The 16,073-nt window shown below is 50.2% G+C and overlaps 29 non-coding genes across 29 annotated transcripts; all 29 read left to right on the top strand.

Annotated features, from left to right (window-relative positions):
• Positions 1 to 380: 380 nt before the first annotated feature.
• Trnas-uga lies at positions 381 to 462 on the top strand. Its single transcript has one exon. It is a non-coding gene; the product is annotated as a tRNA-Ser (tRNA).
• A 558-nt stretch (positions 463 to 1,020) lies between these two features.
• Positions 1,021 to 1,093, top strand: Trnaf-gaa. The gene has a single exon. It is a non-coding gene; the product is annotated as a tRNA-Phe (tRNA).
• Positions 1,094 to 1,621: 528 nt separating this feature from the next.
• On the top strand, positions 1,622 to 1,694 carry Trnak-uuu. Its single transcript has one exon. It is a non-coding gene; the product is annotated as a tRNA-Lys (tRNA).
• A 138-nt stretch (positions 1,695 to 1,832) lies between these two features.
• Positions 1,833 to 1,914, top strand: Trnas-cga. The gene has a single exon. It is a non-coding gene; the product is annotated as a tRNA-Ser (tRNA).
• Positions 1,915 to 2,605: 691 nt separating this feature from the next.
• On the top strand, positions 2,606 to 2,687 carry Trnas-uga. The gene has a single exon. It is a non-coding gene; the product is annotated as a tRNA-Ser (tRNA).
• Positions 2,688 to 3,245: 558 nt separating this feature from the next.
• Positions 3,246 to 3,318, top strand: Trnaf-gaa. Its single transcript has one exon. It is a non-coding gene; the product is annotated as a tRNA-Phe (tRNA).
• Positions 3,319 to 3,846: 528 nt separating this feature from the next.
• Positions 3,847 to 3,919, top strand: Trnak-uuu. The gene has a single exon. It is a non-coding gene; the product is annotated as a tRNA-Lys (tRNA).
• A 138-nt stretch (positions 3,920 to 4,057) lies between these two features.
• Trnas-cga lies at positions 4,058 to 4,139 on the top strand. Its single transcript has one exon. It is a non-coding gene; the product is annotated as a tRNA-Ser (tRNA).
• Positions 4,140 to 4,830: 691 nt separating this feature from the next.
• Positions 4,831 to 4,912, top strand: Trnas-uga. Its single transcript has one exon. It is a non-coding gene; the product is annotated as a tRNA-Ser (tRNA).
• A 558-nt stretch (positions 4,913 to 5,470) lies between these two features.
• Trnaf-gaa lies at positions 5,471 to 5,543 on the top strand. Its single transcript has one exon. It is a non-coding gene; the product is annotated as a tRNA-Phe (tRNA).
• Positions 5,544 to 6,071: 528 nt separating this feature from the next.
• Positions 6,072 to 6,144, top strand: Trnak-uuu. The gene has a single exon. It is a non-coding gene; the product is annotated as a tRNA-Lys (tRNA).
• A 138-nt stretch (positions 6,145 to 6,282) lies between these two features.
• Positions 6,283 to 6,364, top strand: Trnas-cga. The gene has a single exon. It is a non-coding gene; the product is annotated as a tRNA-Ser (tRNA).
• A 691-nt stretch (positions 6,365 to 7,055) lies between these two features.
• Trnas-uga lies at positions 7,056 to 7,137 on the top strand. The gene has a single exon. It is a non-coding gene; the product is annotated as a tRNA-Ser (tRNA).
• Positions 7,138 to 7,695: 558 nt separating this feature from the next.
• Positions 7,696 to 7,768, top strand: Trnaf-gaa. Its single transcript has one exon. It is a non-coding gene; the product is annotated as a tRNA-Phe (tRNA).
• A 528-nt stretch (positions 7,769 to 8,296) lies between these two features.
• Positions 8,297 to 8,369, top strand: Trnak-uuu. Its single transcript has one exon. It is a non-coding gene; the product is annotated as a tRNA-Lys (tRNA).
• Positions 8,370 to 8,507: 138 nt separating this feature from the next.
• Trnas-cga lies at positions 8,508 to 8,589 on the top strand. The gene has a single exon. It is a non-coding gene; the product is annotated as a tRNA-Ser (tRNA).
• A 691-nt stretch (positions 8,590 to 9,280) lies between these two features.
• Positions 9,281 to 9,362, top strand: Trnas-uga. Its single transcript has one exon. It is a non-coding gene; the product is annotated as a tRNA-Ser (tRNA).
• Positions 9,363 to 9,920: 558 nt separating this feature from the next.
• On the top strand, positions 9,921 to 9,993 carry Trnaf-gaa. Its single transcript has one exon. It is a non-coding gene; the product is annotated as a tRNA-Phe (tRNA).
• Positions 9,994 to 10,521: 528 nt separating this feature from the next.
• On the top strand, positions 10,522 to 10,594 carry Trnak-uuu. The gene has a single exon. It is a non-coding gene; the product is annotated as a tRNA-Lys (tRNA).
• A 138-nt stretch (positions 10,595 to 10,732) lies between these two features.
• Positions 10,733 to 10,814, top strand: Trnas-cga. The gene has a single exon. It is a non-coding gene; the product is annotated as a tRNA-Ser (tRNA).
• A 692-nt stretch (positions 10,815 to 11,506) lies between these two features.
• Trnas-uga lies at positions 11,507 to 11,588 on the top strand. Its single transcript has one exon. It is a non-coding gene; the product is annotated as a tRNA-Ser (tRNA).
• Positions 11,589 to 12,147: 559 nt separating this feature from the next.
• On the top strand, positions 12,148 to 12,220 carry Trnaf-gaa. The gene has a single exon. It is a non-coding gene; the product is annotated as a tRNA-Phe (tRNA).
• A 528-nt stretch (positions 12,221 to 12,748) lies between these two features.
• Positions 12,749 to 12,821, top strand: Trnak-uuu. Its single transcript has one exon. It is a non-coding gene; the product is annotated as a tRNA-Lys (tRNA).
• A 138-nt stretch (positions 12,822 to 12,959) lies between these two features.
• On the top strand, positions 12,960 to 13,041 carry Trnas-cga. Its single transcript has one exon. It is a non-coding gene; the product is annotated as a tRNA-Ser (tRNA).
• Positions 13,042 to 13,732: 691 nt separating this feature from the next.
• Trnas-uga lies at positions 13,733 to 13,813 on the top strand. Its single transcript has one exon. It is a non-coding gene; the product is annotated as a tRNA-Ser (tRNA).
• Positions 13,814 to 14,371: 558 nt separating this feature from the next.
• On the top strand, positions 14,372 to 14,444 carry Trnaf-gaa. The gene has a single exon. It is a non-coding gene; the product is annotated as a tRNA-Phe (tRNA).
• Positions 14,445 to 14,972: 528 nt separating this feature from the next.
• Positions 14,973 to 15,045, top strand: Trnak-uuu. Its single transcript has one exon. It is a non-coding gene; the product is annotated as a tRNA-Lys (tRNA).
• Positions 15,046 to 15,183: 138 nt separating this feature from the next.
• Positions 15,184 to 15,265, top strand: Trnas-cga. Its single transcript has one exon. It is a non-coding gene; the product is annotated as a tRNA-Ser (tRNA).
• Positions 15,266 to 15,954: 689 nt separating this feature from the next.
• Trnas-uga lies at positions 15,955 to 16,035 on the top strand. Its single transcript has one exon. It is a non-coding gene; the product is annotated as a tRNA-Ser (tRNA).
• Positions 16,036 to 16,073: the final 38 nt, after the last annotated feature.

Raw genomic sequence — 16,073 nt, 5'->3', positions numbered from 1 at the left:
CTTTTCATAAGATCTCGCAGTTGCTTGGAGGTATGCCCATCGTTTTAAGACGACAGAAAACTAGCGTCAGCGGTGCGTCAGTGGGAAGTCGGTGAAGTCGCCATTGGAGCCATAAGCCAGTAATTACAACATGCGAATCACTCGCACACCACGCAGCTGTACGATAATGCTCGTGCGTGGGCCCGCATAGCTGAGTCGGTAGAGCGTTAGGCTTTCAAACAAAGGGTCCTGGGTTCAAGTCCCTGTCTGGGCGAAAATTAATACACTTTCGTAACGGCTAATGGAAACCCTACGGAAAAGAGTGAGGCCACGCCGTTTTCTGCCATCAGATTGCTTGTAAAGGTGGCGGTTTCACTTGTCGGGAGTCGCTTCTGCCACCGGCAGTCGTGGCCGAGTGGTTAAGGCGTCTGACTTGAAATCAGATTCCCTCTGGGAGCGTAGGTTCGAGTCCTGCCGACTGCGAAAATTTTCTCGCTCTCAAAAGATGGACGTTTCAGCTGCATCCTAGCAGTTGCGTCACTACTAAACACGTGGGTCACCAGCAATGTGCAGTACTATTTGATCCAGGGCGCAGCGTTACAGTCGCGTCCAGAAGCCGCAGCTCATCTCCTCGTCTCACAGTCCATTTTAGCTTGCAGACGATGACGTGTAGCAATTTATGAGCTAACGCAAGTCGAATGTTTTACCGTGTGTATCTGCTAGAAACTGCCTCTCATACGGTGGAGAGGCTCACTCCTTCTTGTGTCGTTCTCTGCACATGAGTTGCCCCTGGCATCGATATAGCACGGGTTTTCTAGCGCCAGCGCGGCGTCACGTGAAGTCAGCGAAGTGAATATTACACGAATCGAGTCGACATGTTTGCTTGTTACGATGATGGAAGCAGAAGAAATGTGTGTGGGACTTCACTGCATCGGCTGCTCGCCTTTCAGCGTCCCTGTGTCTTATCAGACGAAGGTGACTGTGAAATTGGCAACGAGGCAGAGTTTGACGAACACATGCAAACAGCACCGTTCAACGTCAGCCGAAATAGCTCAGTTGGGAGAGCGTTAGACTGAAGATCTAAAGGTCCCTGGTTCGATCCCGGGTTTCGGCAGGTACTCGTTTTGATGCGACGCCAATGGAATTGCTCTGCGTTGGTGATAATGCAACTACCGCTGACAACAACAATGACTCTCTCCTGTAGGTGTTCTGGTTGTCTAGTGCATGCCATAAGAGGAACTCACTAGACAACTGACTCCCTTAGAAGCAAAAGAATCAAAAAAGTCCTACCGACTGCGTTCCTTTTTCTGTGTCAGGTGGTGAAGAACGTCTTCAACGGAACCGTGAAATGAGCGAAAACGTGGGAAACATTGCATTCGAAATGCTTGCGAATTTTCCAATTGCCCAGTGAGTGTCGACAAAACATGTAAATTCGCTGCTCCAACGTATGAGACGTAACGACTCCTGCAATTTGTTGTTGCATCGTGTGTCAGCAGTCTTCGGTAGTGTGTTACGAGCTTATCGCGATAAGTTTGCAGACAGCATTTAGGCGACGTTTTATTAGTAACGGCCCCATGCAGCGATTGCACAGCAGTAAAGGACGTGAGTTGTGCATCGTGGGAGGTTTCACAGCGTCGCGTGAGCCCGGATAGCTCAGTCGGTAGAGCATTAGGCTTTTAACCTAAGGGTCCAGGGTTCAAGTCCCTGTCCGGGCGGAAATTTTAATACTTTGGTAGCGATTCGTCTGGTAGCGGTGGAAACGCTACGGAAAATAATGCAGCTACGCCTGTTTCTGACACCACAGTGCTTTAAACAGTAGCAGTTGCATGTGTCGGGACAACACCGCGCTACCGGCAGTCGTGGCCGAGTGGTTAAGGCGTCTGACTCGAAATCAGATTCCCTCTGGGAGCGTAGGTTCGAATCCTACCGGCTGCGTGCGATTTTGCGTAAAGAGGAGCAAAAATTTTCGCACACCTGTGACATGCGTGGGCGAATGCGGGTGCAAACCAGTGACGCCATTCTCAACAAGACGAAAGTTTCCGTTTAAGAATACTGAGTTTCGCGACGACCGCTGCTTACTGTGGCCATCGGTTCACCTCGCGCTGATGCTGGGACTGCAGAAAGCCGTCGCTGAGATCGTGAGTACACAGATGTGCTCGAAAGTGTTGGACAGAGCGAACATTCATTTCTTTTTAAGAATCGCAATTCAATCATTCGAGCGCGGCTAAGGCAGTGGTGCAGCGTTTCTTTTCATAAGATCTCGCAGTTGCTTGGAGGTATGCCCATCGTTTTAAGACGACAGAAAACTAGCGTCAGCGGTGCGTCAGTGGGAAGTCGGTGAAGTCGCCATTGGAGCCATAAGCCAGTAATTACAACATGCGAATCACTCGCACACCACGCAGCTGTACGATAATGCTCGTGCGTGGGCCCGCATAGCTGAGTCGGTAGAGCGTTAGGCTTTCAAACAAAGGGTCCTGGGTTCAAGTCCCTGTCTGGGCGAAAATTAATACACTTTCGTAACGGCTAATGGAAACCCTACGGAAAAGAGTGAGGCCACGCCGTTTTCTGCCATCAGATTGCTTGTAAAGGTGGCGGTTTCACTTGTCGGGAGTCGCTTCTGCCACCGGCAGTCGTGGCCGAGTGGTTAAGGCGTCTGACTTGAAATCAGATTCCCTCTGGGAGCGTAGGTTCGAGTCCTGCCGACTGCGAAAATTTTCTCGCTCTCAAAAGATGGACGTTTCAGCTGCATCCTAGCAGTTGCGTCACTACTAAACACGTGGGTCACCAGCAATGTGCAGTACTATTTGATCCAGGGCGCAGCGTTACAGTCGCGTCCAGAAGCCGCAGCTCATCTCCTCGTCTCACAGTCCATTTTAGCTTGCAGACGATGACGTGTAGCAATTTATGAGCTAACGCAAGTCGAATGTTTTACCGTGTGTATCTGCTAGAAACTGCCTCTCATACGGTGGAGAGGCTCACTCCTTCTTGTGTCGTTCTCTGCACATGAGTTGCCCCTGGCATCGATATAGCACGGGTTTTCTAGCGCCAGCGCGGCGTCACGTGAAGTCAGCGAAGTGAATATTACACGAATCGAGTCGACATGTTTGCTTGTTACGATGATGGAAGCAGAAGAAATGTGTGTGGGACTTCACTGCATCGGCTGCTCGCCTTTCAGCGTCCCTGTGTCTTATCAGACGAAGGTGACTGTGAAATTGGCAACGAGGCAGAGTTTGACGAACACATGCAAACAGCACCGTTCAACGTCAGCCGAAATAGCTCAGTTGGGAGAGCGTTAGACTGAAGATCTAAAGGTCCCTGGTTCGATCCCGGGTTTCGGCAGGTACTCGTTTTGATGCGACGCCAATGGAATTGCTCTGCGTTGGTGATAATGCAACTACCGCTGACAACAACAATGACTCTCTCCTGTAGGTGTTCTGGTTGTCTAGTGCATGCCATAAGAGGAACTCACTAGACAACTGACTCCCTTAGAAGCAAAAGAATCAAAAAAGTCCTACCGACTGCGTTCCTTTTTCTGTGTCAGGTGGTGAAGAACGTCTTCAACGGAACCGTGAAATGAGCGAAAACGTGGGAAACATTGCATTCGAAATGCTTGCGAATTTTCCAATTGCCCAGTGAGTGTCGACAAAACATGTAAATTCGCTGCTCCAACGTATGAGACGTAACGACTCCTGCAATTTGTTGTTGCATCGTGTGTCAGCAGTCTTCGGTAGTGTGTTACGAGCTTATCGCGATAAGTTTGCAGACAGCATTTAGGCGACGTTTTATTAGTAACGGCCCCATGCAGCGATTGCACAGCAGTAAAGGACGTGAGTTGTGCATCGTGGGAGGTTTCACAGCGTCGCGTGAGCCCGGATAGCTCAGTCGGTAGAGCATTAGGCTTTTAACCTAAGGGTCCAGGGTTCAAGTCCCTGTCCGGGCGGAAATTTTAATACTTTGGTAGCGATTCGTCTGGTAGCGGTGGAAACGCTACGGAAAATAATGCAGCTACGCCTGTTTCTGACACCACAGTGCTTTAAACAGTAGCAGTTGCATGTGTCGGGACAACACCGCGCTACCGGCAGTCGTGGCCGAGTGGTTAAGGCGTCTGACTCGAAATCAGATTCCCTCTGGGAGCGTAGGTTCGAATCCTACCGGCTGCGTGCGATTTTGCGTAAAGAGGAGCAAAAATTTTCGCACACCTGTGACATGCGTGGGCGAATGCGGGTGCAAACCAGTGACGCCATTCTCAACAAGACGAAAGTTTCCGTTTAAGAATACTGAGTTTCGCGACGACCGCTGCTTACTGTGGCCATCGGTTCACCTCGCGCTGATGCTGGGACTGCAGAAAGCCGTCGCTGAGATCGTGAGTACACAGATGTGCTCGAAAGTGTTGGACAGAGCGAACATTCATTTCTTTTTAAGAATCGCAATTCAATCATTCGAGCGCGGCTAAGGCAGTGGTGCAGCGTTTCTTTTCATAAGATCTCGCAGTTGCTTGGAGGTATGCCCATCGTTTTAAGACGACAGAAAACTAGCGTCAGCGGTGCGTCAGTGGGAAGTCGGTGAAGTCGCCATTGGAGCCATAAGCCAGTAATTACAACATGCGAATCACTCGCACACCACGCAGCTGTACGATAATGCTCGTGCGTGGGCCCGCATAGCTGAGTCGGTAGAGCGTTAGGCTTTCAAACAAAGGGTCCTGGGTTCAAGTCCCTGTCTGGGCGAAAATTAATACACTTTCGTAACGGCTAATGGAAACCCTACGGAAAAGAGTGAGGCCACGCCGTTTTCTGCCATCAGATTGCTTGTAAAGGTGGCGGTTTCACTTGTCGGGAGTCGCTTCTGCCACCGGCAGTCGTGGCCGAGTGGTTAAGGCGTCTGACTTGAAATCAGATTCCCTCTGGGAGCGTAGGTTCGAGTCCTGCCGACTGCGAAAATTTTCTCGCTCTCAAAAGATGGACGTTTCAGCTGCATCCTAGCAGTTGCGTCACTACTAAACACGTGGGTCACCAGCAATGTGCAGTACTATTTGATCCAGGGCGCAGCGTTACAGTCGCGTCCAGAAGCCGCAGCTCATCTCCTCGTCTCACAGTCCATTTTAGCTTGCAGACGATGACGTGTAGCAATTTATGAGCTAACGCAAGTCGAATGTTTTACCGTGTGTATCTGCTAGAAACTGCCTCTCATACGGTGGAGAGGCTCACTCCTTCTTGTGTCGTTCTCTGCACATGAGTTGCCCCTGGCATCGATATAGCACGGGTTTTCTAGCGCCAGCGCGGCGTCACGTGAAGTCAGCGAAGTGAATATTACACGAATCGAGTCGACATGTTTGCTTGTTACGATGATGGAAGCAGAAGAAATGTGTGTGGGACTTCACTGCATCGGCTGCTCGCCTTTCAGCGTCCCTGTGTCTTATCAGACGAAGGTGACTGTGAAATTGGCAACGAGGCAGAGTTTGACGAACACATGCAAACAGCACCGTTCAACGTCAGCCGAAATAGCTCAGTTGGGAGAGCGTTAGACTGAAGATCTAAAGGTCCCTGGTTCGATCCCGGGTTTCGGCAGGTACTCGTTTTGATGCGACGCCAATGGAATTGCTCTGCGTTGGTGATAATGCAACTACCGCTGACAACAACAATGACTCTCTCCTGTAGGTGTTCTGGTTGTCTAGTGCATGCCATAAGAGGAACTCACTAGACAACTGACTCCCTTAGAAGCAAAAGAATCAAAAAAGTCCTACCGACTGCGTTCCTTTTTCTGTGTCAGGTGGTGAAGAACGTCTTCAACGGAACCGTGAAATGAGCGAAAACGTGGGAAACATTGCATTCGAAATGCTTGCGAATTTTCCAATTGCCCAGTGAGTGTCGACAAAACATGTAAATTCGCTGCTCCAACGTATGAGACGTAACGACTCCTGCAATTTGTTGTTGCATCGTGTGTCAGCAGTCTTCGGTAGTGTGTTACGAGCTTATCGCGATAAGTTTGCAGACAGCATTTAGGCGACGTTTTATTAGTAACGGCCCCATGCAGCGATTGCACAGCAGTAAAGGACGTGAGTTGTGCATCGTGGGAGGTTTCACAGCGTCGCGTGAGCCCGGATAGCTCAGTCGGTAGAGCATTAGGCTTTTAACCTAAGGGTCCAGGGTTCAAGTCCCTGTCCGGGCGGAAATTTTAATACTTTGGTAGCGATTCGTCTGGTAGCGGTGGAAACGCTACGGAAAATAATGCAGCTACGCCTGTTTCTGACACCACAGTGCTTTAAACAGTAGCAGTTGCATGTGTCGGGACAACACCGCGCTACCGGCAGTCGTGGCCGAGTGGTTAAGGCGTCTGACTCGAAATCAGATTCCCTCTGGGAGCGTAGGTTCGAATCCTACCGGCTGCGTGCGATTTTGCGTAAAGAGGAGCAAAAATTTTCGCACACCTGTGACATGCGTGGGCGAATGCGGGTGCAAACCAGTGACGCCATTCTCAACAAGACGAAAGTTTCCGTTTAAGAATACTGAGTTTCGCGACGACCGCTGCTTACTGTGGCCATCGGTTCACCTCGCGCTGATGCTGGGACTGCAGAAAGCCGTCGCTGAGATCGTGAGTACACAGATGTGCTCGAAAGTGTTGGACAGAGCGAACATTCATTTCTTTTTAAGAATCGCAATTCAATCATTCGAGCGCGGCTAAGGCAGTGGTGCAGCGTTTCTTTTCATAAGATCTCGCAGTTGCTTGGAGGTATGCCCATCGTTTTAAGACGACAGAAAACTAGCGTCAGCGGTGCGTCAGTGGGAAGTCGGTGAAGTCGCCATTGGAGCCATAAGCCAGTAATTACAACATGCGAATCACTCGCACACCACGCAGCTGTACGATAATGCTCGTGCGTGGGCCCGCATAGCTGAGTCGGTAGAGCGTTAGGCTTTCAAACAAAGGGTCCTGGGTTCAAGTCCCTGTCTGGGCGAAAATTAATACACTTTCGTAACGGCTAATGGAAACCCTACGGAAAAGAGTGAGGCCACGCCGTTTTCTGCCATCAGATTGCTTGTAAAGGTGGCGGTTTCACTTGTCGGGAGTCGCTTCTGCCACCGGCAGTCGTGGCCGAGTGGTTAAGGCGTCTGACTTGAAATCAGATTCCCTCTGGGAGCGTAGGTTCGAGTCCTGCCGACTGCGAAAATTTTCTCGCTCTCAAAAGATGGACGTTTCAGCTGCATCCTAGCAGTTGCGTCACTACTAAACACGTGGGTCACCAGCAATGTGCAGTACTATTTGATCCAGGGCGCAGCGTTACAGTCGCGTCCAGAAGCCGCAGCTCATCTCCTCGTCTCACAGTCCATTTTAGCTTGCAGACGATGACGTGTAGCAATTTATGAGCTAACGCAAGTCGAATGTTTTACCGTGTGTATCTGCTAGAAACTGCCTCTCATACGGTGGAGAGGCTCACTCCTTCTTGTGTCGTTCTCTGCACATGAGTTGCCCCTGGCATCGATATAGCACGGGTTTTCTAGCGTCAGCGCGGCGTCACGTGAAGTCAGCGAAGTGAATATTACACGAATCGAGTCGACATGTTTGCTTGTTACGATGATGGAAGCAGAAGAAATGTGTGTGGGACTTCACTGCATCGGCTGCTCGCCTTTCAGCGTCCCTGTGTCTTATCAGACGAAGGTGACTGTGAAATTGGCAACGAGGCAGAGTTTGACGAACACATGCAAACAGCACCGTTCAACGTCAGCCGAAATAGCTCAGTTGGGAGAGCGTTAGACTGAAGATCTAAAGGTCCCTGGTTCGATCCCGGGTTTCGGCAGGTACTCGTTTTGATGCGACGCCAATGGAATTGCTCTGCGTTGGTGATAATGCAACTACCGCTGACAACAACAATGACTCTCTCCTGTAGGTGTTCTGGTTGTCTAGTGCATGCCATAAGAGGAACTCACTAGACAACTGACTCCCTTAGAAGCAAAAGAATCAAAAAAGTCCTACCGACTGCGTTCCTTTTTCTGTGTCAGGTGGTGAAGAACGTCTTCAACGGAACCGTGAAATGAGCGAAAACGTGGGAAACATTGCATTCGAAATGCTTGCGAATTTTCCAATTGCCCAGTGAGTGTCGACAAAACATGTAAATTCGCTGCTCCAACGTATGAGACGTAACGACTCCTGCAATTTGTTGTTGCATCGTGTGTCAGCAGTCTTCGGTAGTGTGTTACGAGCTTATCGCGATAAGTTTGCAGACAGCATTTAGGCGACGTTTTATTAGTAACGGCCCCATGCAGCGATTGCACAGCAGTAAAGGACGTGAGTTGTGCATCGTGGGAGGTTTCACAGCGTCGCGTGAGCCCGGATAGCTCAGTCGGTAGAGCATTAGGCTTTTAACCTAAGGGTCCAGGGTTCAAGTCCCTGTCCGGGCGGAAATTTTAATACTTTGGTAGCGATTCGTCTGGTAGCGGTGGAAACGCTACGGAAAATAATGCAGCTACGCCTGTTTCTGACACCACAGTGCTTTAAACAGTAGCAGTTGCATGTGTCGGGACAACACCGCGCTACCGGCAGTCGTGGCCGAGTGGTTAAGGCGTCTGACTCGAAATCAGATTCCCTCTGGGAGCGTAGGTTCGAATCCTACCGGCTGCGTGCGATTTTGCGTAAAGAGGAGCAAAAATTTTCGCACACCTGTGACATGCGTGGGCGAATGCGGGTGCAAACCAGTGACGCCATTCTCAACAAGACGAAAGTTTCCGTTTAAGAATACTGAGTTTCGCGACGACCGCTGCTTACTGTGGCCATCGGTTCACCTCGCGCTGATGCTGGGACTGCAGAAAGCCGTCGCTGAGATCGTGAGTACACAGATGTGCTCGAAAGTGTTGGACAGAGCGAACATTCATTTCTTTTTAAGAATCGCAATTCAATCATTCGAGCGCGGCTAAGGCAGTGGTGCAGCGTTTCTTTTCATAAGATCTCGCAGTTGCTTGGAGGTATGCCCATCGTTTTAAGACGACAGAAAACTAGCGTCAGCGGTGCGTCAGTGGGAAGTCGGTGAAGTCGCCATTGGAGCCATAAGCCAGTAATTACAACATGCGAATCACTCGCACACCACGCAGCTGTACGATAATGCTCGTGCGTGGGCCCGCATAGCTGAGTCGGTAGAGCGTTAGGCTTTCAAACAAAGGGTCCTGGGTTCAAGTCCCTGTCTGGGCGAAAATTAATACACTTTCGTAACGGCTAATGGAAACCCTACGGAAAAGAGTGAGGCCACGCCGTTTTCTGCCATCAGATTGCTTGTAAAGGTGGCGGTTTCACTTGTCGGGAGTCGCTTCTGCCACCGGCAGTCGTGGCCGAGTGGTTAAGGCGTCTGACTTGAAATCAGATTCCCTCTGGGAGCGTAGGTTCGAGTCCTGCCGACTGCGAAAATTTTCTCGCTCTCAAAAGATGGACGTTTCAGCTGCATCCTAGCAGTTGCGTCACTACTAAACACGTGGGTCACCAGCAATGTGCAGTACTATTTGATCCAGGGCGCAGCGTTACAGTCGCGTCCAGAAGCCGCAGCTCATCTCCTCGTCTCACAGTCCATTTTAGCTTGCAGACGATGACGTGTAGCAATTTATGAGCTAACGCAAGTCGAATGTTTTACCGTGTGTATCTGCTAGAAACTGCCTCTCATACGGTGGAGAGGCTCACTCCTTCTTGTGTCGTTCTCTGCACATGAGTTGCCCCTGGCATCGATATAGCACGGGTTTTCTAGCGTCAGCGCGGCGTCACGTGAAGTCAGCGAAGTGAATATTACACGAATCGAGTCGACATGTTTGCTTGTTACGATGATGGAAGCAGAAGAAATGTGTGTGGGACTTCACTGCATCGGCTGCTCGCCTTTCAGCGTCCCTGTGTCTTATCAGACGAAGGTGACTGTGAAATTGGCAACGAGGCAGAGTTTGACGAACACATGCAAACAGCACCGTTCAACGTCAGCCGAAATAGCTCAGTTGGGAGAGCGTTAGACTGAAGATCTAAAGGTCCCTGGTTCGATCCCGGGTTTCGGCAGGTACTCGTTTTGATGCGACGCCAATGGAATTGCTCTGCGTTGGTGATAATGCAACTACCGCTGACAACAACAATGACTCTCTCCTGTAGGTGTTCTGGTTGTCTAGTGCATGCCATAAGAGGAACTCACTAGACAACTGACTCCCTTAGAAGCAAAAGAATCAAAAAAGTCCTACCGACTGCGTTCCTTTTTCTGTGTCAGGTGGTGAAGAACGTCTTCAACGGAACCGTGAAATGAGCGAAAACGTGGGAAACATTGCATTCGAAATGCTTGCGAATTTTCCAATTGCCCAGTGAGTGTCGACAAAACATGTAAATTCGCTGCTCCAACGTATGAGACGTAACGACTCCTGCAATTTGTTGTTGCATCGTGTGTCAGCAGTCTTCGGTAGTGTGTTACGAGCTTATCGCGATAAGTTTGCAGACAGCATTTAGGCGACGTTTTATTAGTAACGGCCCCATGCAGCGATTGCACAGCAGTAAAGGACGTGAGTTGTGCATCGTGGGAGGTTTCACAGCGTCGCGTGAGCCCGGATAGCTCAGTCGGTAGAGCATTAGGCTTTTAACCTAAGGGTCCAGGGTTCAAGTCCCTGTCCGGGCGGAAATTTTAATACTTTGGTAGCGATTCGTCTGGTAGCGGTGGAAACGCTACGGAAAATAATGCAGCTACGCCTGTTTCTGACACCACAGTGCTTTAAACAGTAGCAGTTGCATGTGTCGGGACAACACCGCGCTACCGGCAGTCGTGGCCGAGTGGTTAAGGCGTCTGACTCGAAATCAGATTCCCTCTGGGAGCGTAGGTTCGAATCCTACCGGCTGCGTGCGATTTTGCGTAAAGAGGAGCAAAATTTTCGCACACCTGTGACATGCGTGGGCGAATGCGGGTGCAAACCAGTGACGCCATTCTCAACAAGGACGAAAGTTTCCGTTTAAGAATACTGAGTTTCGCGACGACCGCTGCTTACTGTGGCCATCGGTTCACCTCGCGCTGATGCTGGGACTGCAGAAAGCCGTCGCTGAGATCGTGAGTACACAGATGTGCTCGAAAGTGTTGGACAGAGCGAACATTCATTTCTTTTTAAGAATCGCAATTCAATCATTCGAGCGCGGCTAAGGCAGTGGTGCAGCGTTTCTTTTCATAAGATCTCGCAGTTGCTTGGAGGTATGCCCATCGTTTTAAGACGACAGAAAACTAGCGTCAGCGGTGCGTCAGTGGGAAGTCGGTGAAGTCGCCATTGGAGCCATAAGCCAGTAATTACAACATGCGAATCACTCGCACACCACGCAGCTGTACGATAATGCTCGTGCGTGGGCCCGCATAGCTGAGTCGGTAGAGCGTTAGGCTTTCAAACAAAGGGTCCCTGGGTTCAAGTCCCTGTCTGGGCGAAATTTAATACACTTTCGTAACGGCTAATGGAAACCCTACGGAAAAGAGTGAGGCCACGCCGTTTTCTGCCATCAGATTGCTTGTAAAGGTGGCGGTTTCACTTGTCGGGAGTCGCTTCTGCCACCGGCAGTCGTGGCCGAGTGGTTAAGGCGTCTGACTTGAAATCAGATTCCCTCTGGGAGCGTAGGTTCGAGTCCTGCCGACTGCGAAAATTTTCTCGCTCTCAAAAGATGGACGTTTCAGCTGCATCCTAGCAGTTGCGTCACTACTAAACACGTGGGTCACCAGCAATGTGCAGTACTATTTGATCCAGGGCGCAGCGTTACAGTCGCGTCCAGAAGCCGCAGCTCATCTCCTCGTCTCACAGTCCATTTTAGCTTGCAGACGATGACGTGTAGCAATTTATGAGCTAACGCAAGTCGAATGTTTTACCGTGTGTATCTGCTAGAAACTGCCTCTCATACGGTGGAGAGGCTCACTCCTTCTTGTGTCGTTCTCTGCACATGAGTTGCCCCTGGCATCGATATAGCACGGGTTTTCTAGCGCCAGCGCGGCGTCACGTGAAGTCAGCGAAGTGAATATTACACGAATCGAGTCGACATGTTTGCTTGTTACGATGATGGAAGCAGAAGAAATGTGTGTGGGACTTCACTGCATCGGCTGCTCGCCTTTCAGCGTCCCTGTGTCTTATCAGACGAAGGTGACTGTGAAATTGGCAACGAGGCAGAGTTTGACGAACACATGCAAACAGCACCGTTCAAACGTCAGCCGAAATAGCTCAGTTGGGAGAGCGTTAGACTGAAGATCTAAAGGTCCCTGGTTCGATCCCGGGTTTCGGCAGGTACTCGTTTTGATGCGACGCCAATGGAATTGCTCTGCGTTGGTGATAATGCAACTACCGCTGACAACAACAATGACTCTCTCCTGTAGGTGTTCTGGTTGTCTAGTGCATGCCATAAGAGGAACTCACTAGACAACTGACTCCCTTAGAAGCAAAAGAATCAAAAAAGTCCTACCGACTGCGTTCCTTTTTCTGTGTCAGGTGGTGAAGAACGTCTTCAACGGAACCGTGAAATGAGCGAAAACGTGGGAAACATTGCATTCGAAATGCTTGCGAATTTTCCAATTGCCCAGTGAGTGTCGACAAAACATGTAAATTCGCTGCTCCAACGTATGAGACGTAACGACTCCTGCAATTTGTTGTTGCATCGTGTGTCAGCAGTCTTCGGTAGTGTGTTACGAGCTTATCGCGATAAGTTTGCAGACAGCATTTAGGCGACGTTTTATTAGTAACGGCCCCATGCAGCGATTGCACAGCAGTAAAGGACGTGAGTTGTGCATCGTGGGAGGTTTCACAGCGTCGCGTGAGCCCGGATAGCTCAGTCGGTAGAGCATTAGGCTTTTAACCTAAGGGTCCAGGGTTCAAGTCCCTGTCCGGGCGGAAATTTTAATACTTTGGTAGCGATTCGTCTGGTAGCGGTGGAAACGCTACGGAAAATAATGCAGCTACGCCTGTTTCTGACACCACAGTGCTTTAAACAGTAGCAGTTGCATGTGTCGGGACAACACCGCGCTACCGGCAGTCGTGGCCGAGTGGTTAAGGCGTCTGACTCGAAATCAGATTCCCTCTGGGAGCGTAGGTTCGAATCCTACCGGCTGCGTGCGATTTTGCGTAAAGAGGAGCAAAAATTTTCGCACACCTGTGACATGCGTGGGCGAATGCGGGTGCAAACCAGTGACGCCATTCTCAACAAGACGAAAGTTTCCGTTTAAGAATACTGAGTTTCGCGACGACCGCTGCTTACTGTGGCCATCGGTTCACCTCGCGCTGATGCTGGGACTGCAGAAAGCCGTCGCTGAGATCGTGAGTACACAGATGTGCTCGAAAGTGTTGGACAGAGCGAACATTCATTTCTTTTTAAGAATCGCAATTCAATCATTCGAGCGCGGCTAAGGCAGTGGTGCAGCGTTTCTTTTCATAAGATCTCGCAGTTGCTTGGAGGTATGCCCATCGTTTTAAGACGACAGAAAACTAGCGTCAGCGGTGCGTCAGTGGGAAGTCGGTGAAGTCGCCATTGGAGCCATAAGCCAGTAATTACAACATGCGAATCACTCGCACACCACGCAGCTGTACGATAATGCTCGTGCGTGGGCCCGCATAGCTGAGTCGGTAGAGCGTTAGGCTTTCAAACAAAGGGTCCTGGGTTCAAGTCCCTGTCTGGGCGAAAATTAATACACTTTCGTAACGGCTAATGGAAACCCTACGGAAAAGAGTGAGGCCACGCCGTTTTCTGCCATCAGATTGCTTGTAAAGGTGGCGGTTTCACTTGTCGGGAGTCGCTTCTGCCACCGGCAGTCGTGCCGAGTGGTTAAGGCGTCTGACTTGAAATCAGATTCCCTCTGGGAGCGTAGGTTCGAGTCCTGCCGACTGCGAAAATTTTCTCGCTCTCAAAAGATGGACGTTTCAGCTGCATCCTAGCAGTTGCGTCACTACTAAACACGTGGGTCACCAGCAATGTGCAGTACTATTTGATCCAGGGCGCAGCGTTACAGTCGCGTCCAGAAGCCGCAGCTCATCTCCTCGTCTCACAGTCCATTTTAGCTTGCAGACGATGACGTGTAGCAATTTATGAGCTAACGCAAGTCGAATGTTTTACCGTGTGTATCTGCTAGAAACTGCCTCTCATACGGTGGAGAGGCTCACTCCTTCTTGTGTCGTTCTCTGCACATGAGTTGCCCCTGGCATCGATATAGCACGGGTTTTCTAGCGCCAGCGCGGCGTCACGTGAAGTCAGCGAAGTGAATATTACACGAATCGAGTCGACATGTTTGCTTGTTACGATGATGGAAGCAGAAGAAATGTGTGTGGGACTTCACTGCATCGGCTGCTCGCCTTTCAGCGTCCCTGTGTCTTATCAGACGAAGGTGACTGTGAAATTGGCAACGAGGCAGAGTTTGACGAACACATGCAAACAGCACCGTTCAACGTCAGCCGAAATAGCTCAGTTGGGAGAGCGTTAGACTGAAGATCTAAAGGTCCCTGGTTCGATCCCGGGTTTCGGCAGGTACTCGTTTTGATGCGACGCCAATGGAATTGCTCTGCGTTGGTGATAATGCAACTACCGCTGACAACAACAATGACTCTCTCCTGTAGGTGTTCTGGTTGTCTAGTGCATGCCATAAGAGGAACTCACTAGACAACTGACTCCCTTAGAAGCAAAAGAATCAAAAAAGTCCTACCGACTGCGTTCCTTTTTCTGTGTCAGGTGGTGAAGAACGTCTTCAACGGAACCGTGAAATGAGCGAAAACGTGGGAAACATTGCATTCGAAATGCTTGCGAATTTTCCAATTGCCCAGTGAGTGTCGACAAAACATGTAAATTCGCTGCTCCAACGTATGAGACGTAACGACTCCTGCAATTTGTTGTTGCATCGTGTGTCAGCAGTCTTCGGTAGTGTGTTACGAGCTTATCGCGATAAGTTTGCAGACAGCATTTAGGCGACGTTTTATTAGTAACGGCCCCATGCAGCGATTGCACAGCAGTAAAGGACGTGAGTTGTGCATCGTGGGAGGTTTCACAGCGTCGCGTGAGCCCGGATAGCTCAGTCGGTAGAGCATTAGGCTTTTAACCTAAGGGTCCAGGGTTCAAGTCCCTGTCCGGGCGGAAATTTTAATACTTTGGTAGCGATTCGTCTGGTAGCGGTGGAAACGCTACGGAAAATAATGCAGCTACGCCTGTTTCTGACACCACAGTGCTTTAAACAGTAGCAGTTGCATGTGTCGGGACAACACCGCGCTACCGGCAGTCGTGGCCGAGTGGTTAAGGCGTCTGACTCGAAATCAGATTCCCTCTGGGAGCGTAGGTTCGAATCCTACCGGCTGCGTGCGATTTTGCGTAAAGAGGAGCAAAAATTTTCGCACACCTGTGACATGCGTGGGCGAATGCGGGTGCAAACCAGTGACGCCATTCTCAACAAGACGAAAGTTTCCGTTTAAGAATACTGAGTTTCGCGACGACCGCTGCTTACTGTGGCCATCGGTTCACCTCGCGCTGATGCTGGGACTGCAGAAAGCCGTCGCTGAGATCGTGAGTACACAGATGTGCTCGAAAGTGTTGGACAGAGCGAACATTCATTTCTTTTTAAGAATCGCAATTCAATCATCGAGCGCGGCTAAGGCAGTGGTGCAGCGTTTCTTTCATAAGATCTCGCAGTTGCTTGGAGGTATGCCCATCGTTTTAAGACGACAGAAAACTAGCGTCAGCGGTGCGTCAGTGGGAAGTCGGTGAAGTCGCCATTGGAGCCATAAGCCAGTAATTACAACATGCGAATCACTCGCACACCACGCAGCTGTACGATAATGCTCGTGCGTGGGCCCGCATAGCTGAGTCGGTAGAGCGTTAGGCCTTTCAAACAAAGGGTCCTGGGTTCAAGTCCCTGTCTGGGCGAAAATTAATACACTTTCGTAACGGCTAATGGAAACCTACGGAAAAGAGTGAGGCCACGCCGTTTTCTGCCATCAGATTGCTTGTAAAGGTGGCGGTTTCACTTGTCGGGAGTCGCTTCTGCCACCGGCAGTCGTGGCCGAGTGGTTAAGGCGTCTGACTTGAAATCAGATTCCCTCTGGGAGCGTAGGTTCGAGTCTGCCGACTGCGAAAATTTTCTCGCTCTCAAAAGATGGACGTTTCAGCTG

The sequence above is a fragment of the Schistocerca americana genome, unplaced genomic scaffold, assembly GCF_021461395.2.
Source record: "Schistocerca americana isolate TAMUIC-IGC-003095 unplaced genomic scaffold, iqSchAmer2.1 HiC_scaffold_644, whole genome shotgun sequence".
Classification (NCBI taxonomy): Eukaryota; Metazoa; Arthropoda; class Insecta; order Orthoptera; family Acrididae; genus Schistocerca; species Schistocerca americana.
Note: the sequence above shows the minus strand (reverse complement) of the source record. Positions and strands in the feature narration are given on the sequence as shown.